The sequence below is a fragment of the Oncorhynchus tshawytscha genome, unplaced genomic scaffold (genome assembly GCF_018296145.1).
Source record: "Oncorhynchus tshawytscha isolate Ot180627B unplaced genomic scaffold, Otsh_v2.0 Un_scaffold_530_pilon_pilon, whole genome shotgun sequence".
Taxonomy (NCBI): Eukaryota; Metazoa; Chordata; class Actinopteri; order Salmoniformes; family Salmonidae; genus Oncorhynchus; species Oncorhynchus tshawytscha.
In genome coordinates, this window is record NW_024609811.1 from 89,792 (window position 1) to 95,690 (window position 5,899).

The window sequence follows — 5,899 nt, forward strand, 5'->3', positions numbered from 1 at the left end:
CAGTTTTCCCCTCCCATCTCAGACCACTCCCAGACAGTCTGAGCGAAATTCTTGCTTGAGAAATATGTTTTTGCTAAAAAGCATTTTTTGCCCATTTGAATGGAAATCCATTACAGTAAGGTACTTAATTGCTACCCAGTAATGATTTGATATTGATATCAAAACAACTGCATTGGGGCTTTAACTTCATATATACATCGTTTTCACGAGATGTGGGCGCCCTCCTCAGGCTCATCAGTGTAACAATGGTTGCATTTTTAAAAACTTAAAACACAGTTTTATACTATTGTATGCTAATGCCATCCCAACCAAAATGACAAAACATAACTATTTTGATATGAACAGTTTTATTTCCTTATTGTAAATACTGCAATTGGTGGAATGCTTTTATAACACAATGAAAATGTATCTTACACATGGAGAGGTGGTATGATGACAAAAGTTAACCCACTGAATTCTGTTTTCTGTCCCAAACATCTATATGTGAATACTCTCTCACAAGAGCTTTCCACTATACTTACAGCAAGATAATTCCAGTTTGGATTATATTAGGATCCCCATTAGCTGATGCCATGAGGTCGGCTAATCTTCCTGGTGGCCAGCATTATAACTAAAAATACTTTACAAATAGAATTACAAAAGAGATGTATAAAGAGAAGTTTGATCTTCCAATTTTAATGTTATCTCAGACCATGTTTAGTTGCCTTTTAGTGTTTCCCAAGTAGACTACACTTGAATAGCTTATGACACATGGTTTATCAGTGTTCCTACATACTGTCAAGAGACATAGGAAAACTCTTCACTACACTATAAACAACACGTTGCACTTCTTCATGACCAAAAACAACATTTACTAACTATTTGGTATCCCAAATAGTTGGTTGCGATGTTTCGACGGCCAGCAATGTTTACAGTAGATGTATATTCCAAGCATGGCTGAAACTGCAACCAACAAAGTACTTGTGAATGATGACTGTGATACTGCACATCTTGTACACAGCATTATTTGTAGTAGTTGTATACCCTTTTCACACTACTGAGCCAAGTCAAGCTGTACTGCGCTGGCATAGTTACGCATCCTCCAATAAAATATCTGAGCCAGCACAGTACGGTCTGGCTCAGCACAGTAGTGTAAAAAGGGCATTACAGTAATTAAACAGACAGTGGTTGTTTAAGTTACAGGTCAAAATAAAACAACTTAAAATGACAGTTATGCCTAAGTAAATAGGAGTTTCTGTTCTGCCTCTGCAGAGGAGCAGTAATGAGGAACGTGGCTGTTATATCTCTCTCCTTCATCCCTCTACCACCACTCCCTCTTCTGCCTCCTCTTTCTCTAACTCCTCCACCACCTTTTCTTTCTCTACCTCAACTACCTCTTCTTTCTCTACCTCCGCCAACACCTCCACTTCCCCCTCAGGCTCGGGGTACAGGCTGGACACGTTCCCGTCATTCCAGGTCACCACAATGTCCCCCGGTTTGAGCCCCTCTACCTCCCCGTTGTCCTGGAGGGGCTTGGCCTGGCTCACTGGGATCTCAGATTGGCTCATACTGACCTGGACAGAGGCGCTGTTGACGGGTTTGACCTCTGAGTTAGTTCTTTGACCTCCAACTTCCGTGATGATGACCTGTAGTTCTTCCGCCTCCGGCTTCATGGCCAGAGCCGCCGCCTTGTACTTGGCTATCTTATTCCTGTTTCTGTGTGGAGGATGATGGGAAATGTAGTCACTGTGGTGTAAATAAAGATGGCCAGACCAGCACGCACAAATATGGAGATTGCTTTTGTTTTCTTCCATAACAGGTCCTGTATTTAGGTTCCACAGAGCCTTTGGTTGCATCCCAAATTGAACCGTATTCCCTACATAGTGCACTACTTTTGACCAAGGGCCATAAGGCTAGGGTGTTATTTGGGATGAACACTTTGTTTGGATCATTTACTGTTGTTGACCATAAGTATCTTCACCACACCATGTTTCATAATTGAAGACACATGAGATATTTCTTGTTTAGAATGACAGTGTATTACATTAGTATTTTTGAGTTGAGTGGGTAGACATTAGTCTACTTAAGTTGAGTCAGTGTCAGATAGGGGCTTACTTGTTCGCCATGGAGCCCATTCCCAGAAGCAGACAGCCCAGCAGAAGGGCAGCGAAGGACAGAGCCAGCATCGCAAACTTCCAGGGAGTTGCTGTGACGACAAAAACACACAGTTGTAACTGCGGAAAATCTTCCCACCGTTATAACCCCACAGGAAATTTCAGAGGTGATCAAAGACAAAACATTGGAACTTGGACCAAGTGTGCACTTAACAGCTTTTTTTTTTACAGACTTGGAGCCTTGGCGAGAATAAAAGTTTACTACCATGTAAATCTGACTAAGAGAAAAAGTGCTTCACTATAACCAATCCCTTTATGGAGGCTTTGGGATCAGATCACATAAATGACACCACCACCACTACAGTGCCATGAAAAGTGAAAACTGATTAACTGAGTATATATTGTAAGAACAAACTGCTCAGTAGGATAACGTAATGGAGCTGGATAACTGAATAACATAATGGAGCTGAATAACATAATGGAGCTGAATAACATAATGGAGCTGAATAACATAATGGAGCTGAATAACATAATGGAGCTGGATAACGTAATGGAGCTTGATAACGTAATGGAGCTGGAATAACGTAATGGAGCTGGATAACGTAATGGAGCTGGATAACTTAATGGAGCTGAATAACGTAATGGAGCTGGATAATGTAATGGAGCTGGATAACGTAATGGAGCTGGATAATGTAATGGAGCTGGATAACATAATGGAGCTGGATAACATAATGGAGCTGGATAACATAATGGAGCTGTCATATCAAATAGCTTACTTAAGAACAATCCAATCATATCTATTTTACTTGTAATTTCCCAAACAATGGCTATGGATCAGTTTGCTACCCCAACATTAACCTAATACAACACTAATAATACCATTTTCACACTATCAAGCCAACCTTATCTGTACTGTGCTGGCTTGGCTATTTTCCTTCCTCATTGTCCTTTCCAGCAAGACACAGAACAGCTTAGCTCAGTTTGGCTCAGCTCGGTAGTGGGAAAAAGGTACAATAGCTTTGTAAAGAGCATAACTTACGGTCCTCAGTGCGATAGAACCATCTGAGGAATTCTTTCTGTTCATCGGTCATACCAGGAGGCCCCGCTTTCTGCTCTTTCGCAGGTTTCACCTCAAACTCATCGGGATCGCTCGATGCCCTTTTGGATCCTGCAGGTGCCAGTACAAATATACAAACACATGTTGCATCACCATCCCCTGTGTTAGTTTTTATGCGGACAAAATGGTGGCCACAATGGCACCATGTGGCCAAGGTGGACTGGGGGACTATTGTGGAACGACATTGAGTTAATATCTTCTAGCCTAGGTTTGAGAGGCCCATGCTGTATCAATTCACACAAAGCCTCAATCTAACAACTGCTAACTAGTGATGAAGTCAATCATTCAAAAGGAGATAAAAATGTTACATTATTTTCAACATCATGAGTGCTTATGTGGCTCATTCTAGAGCTTCACTCATGTAAGTCAATTTACACAAAGATCCAATTTCATGCCATGAGGATTTGTTATACAGTCAGTGTTAAATGTAAATTAAGCGATTAAAAAACTTTTGAGGCAACAACAATCACTTACTGAGCCTCTCCTGGCATATATCCCCTTCATCCAGAGACCTCCACTTGGTCTGCTTGCTCCTGTGGGACAGCGTCAGTCGTTTCCCGTCTGTGGAGAGCTCCAGAGAACTGTTCTGACTGATCAGCCTGTTCAACTCACACCCCCACCGCAGCCCCCATCATCCCTGTGTCCCCCATCCTCTACCCCCTCACAGGGTACAGTCTGGACAGGATCAGAGTGGTGGGCCGACAGGCACCTGGAGGTCCCCACACGCTCCAGGAGACTCTGGTCCCTCCAGATCCACTGCTGGAGAACTGAGTCCAGGTTGCATTTATTCAGCTGAACCAGCCCGTCTTGGGGGAAGTCCTCCAAGCACAGGCTGTGGAGGGTGTTGTGGATCATGAAGCTACTTACCCCTGGAAGTGCAGTATAGTGGACATGCACTGTTGTGAGCGTAGTGTTATGACAAATCAAAAACATGCTTCCACTTGTTGTTGTGGTTTTATGGCTAAATGAATCAGGGGATTTTGATGTTTCAGTGAAAGGTGTACGTGTGAAGGGATAGCATTACCTGGCAAGAGGAGACAGAGTTTGATCCACACACGAAACATGTCTGAAGTGGATGAAATCTGCAATGACTGTTGACATAAATCAGAATGACAATGTATTCCCTTAGTCAAGAATACAAGATCAACACTTACACATAATAATAATCATAGTTATGTAAATGTAACTTTTATTATGGCTTGGTTCCCATTAGAAAGTTGTATGGTAGTATTCCTGGGATGGTAGTATCTAACACCTTTTTACTGGGCTTCTCAACCGATAAAAACAAAGCTTTAGTCTGCGTTGAATTAGTGGACCAAAGGGAAACATACACATCCACCTTATAAACTGAGAGTTTATCCAAAGCACTGCCTTCTTTGTGCCGCAATTCCATCTCTACACTCAAAACAACGTTGAAAGTATGTAGAGGCATTGTACCTTGCTAATTCCATTATGTACATGTGTATTCCATTATGTACTGTAATAGTGTGTATTAGGCTACAATATTAGGTCCTGAAGAGAAATACTCATCATCAAGTAAACTATTTAGAAAAGTTGTCCATCATTGCACTTTTAACGCCGATAGCGAGGCGCCAATAAAATGTTAGAGGTTCAATCGAAACATACTCCTATCCCATCAACAAATTCAAATGTAAATGTAGATAATCTAATGGTTGACTCTATGTGTGTATAGTACACATCAAAAGATGATGGTTATCAATCATATTACCCCAATGATCCTATTAATTATGATCCAAACATCCTATCAATAAAAGTTGCTATAAGCGTTAACAATCCAAACCAAACAATATACACTACAAGTCCTCCTAACTAATGGCTATATATCATTAATTTAAAAGTTTTAAAAAATGATATACCAATTGCTGACAGTAGCTTTAAAGTAATGAAAACAATTTACTCACTTACCAGGGGCTGTTTCTCTCACAGTCTGACTCGGAGAAGGGAGGTAGTGCAGTAGGAACATGATTCTACCTGTTGAACATACACAACGCAGAGGAGAGGCTTTCCAAAGTGCATGTGGGGAGGAGATTGGTTCATTGAGTCTCTTGATTATGGCTATATGGCATCTGTAAATGTTCCCTTTATAGCTGGGGATATGGGGACTTTTTATGTGGTGCAATGTGTTCTTCATTTATTAAAGAATGCATAGTCTGGAAGTAGTTGGGGATGTTATTGCTAGAGAGAAATTTTGAGACGGGTGAAACAGCCTCCTTATAGTGATGGCAGTCTTTTCTTTCTCAATGATAAGAAGTTGTGAATGCTTCATTATGCTACTGTAAACTACTGCATAGTGTACTGCACCATAACTGGGCCTACTTCATTACAATCTTCTCCTAACTCAATGGAATGGAATCAATCCTGTACTCAAGCTTTTAAACTCTACATTGGGGGGGCATTATCCTTGCATCGACAAGGTCAGTGACCAGGGTTGCTTGGTTACTGTTTAGTTAGCCTTGCTGGGACCTTGCCATTGCAGTTTGCCGACATGGGAGGAAAACAGTCTGTGTTTAGTCAAACATCTGGCATATGTGGAACTGTTGTGATATCTGTCTGTTAAACAAGAGACTTAAAGGGATTTTTATTTCTTTATTGCAAGTATGTTTTACAGTTAAAGGTAAATGACCTCCAGGTCATCTACCATACCTTAGCAGAGGAGAAAGAAGTAGGC

General features: G+C 41.2%; 1 pseudogene; it reads right to left on the reverse strand.

The window, feature by feature from the left end:
- Window positions 1–328: 328 nt before the first annotated feature.
- Window positions 329–5,188, reverse strand: LOC121845990 (annotated as a pseudogene).
- Between the last annotated feature and the right edge of the window lie 711 nt (window positions 5,189–5,899).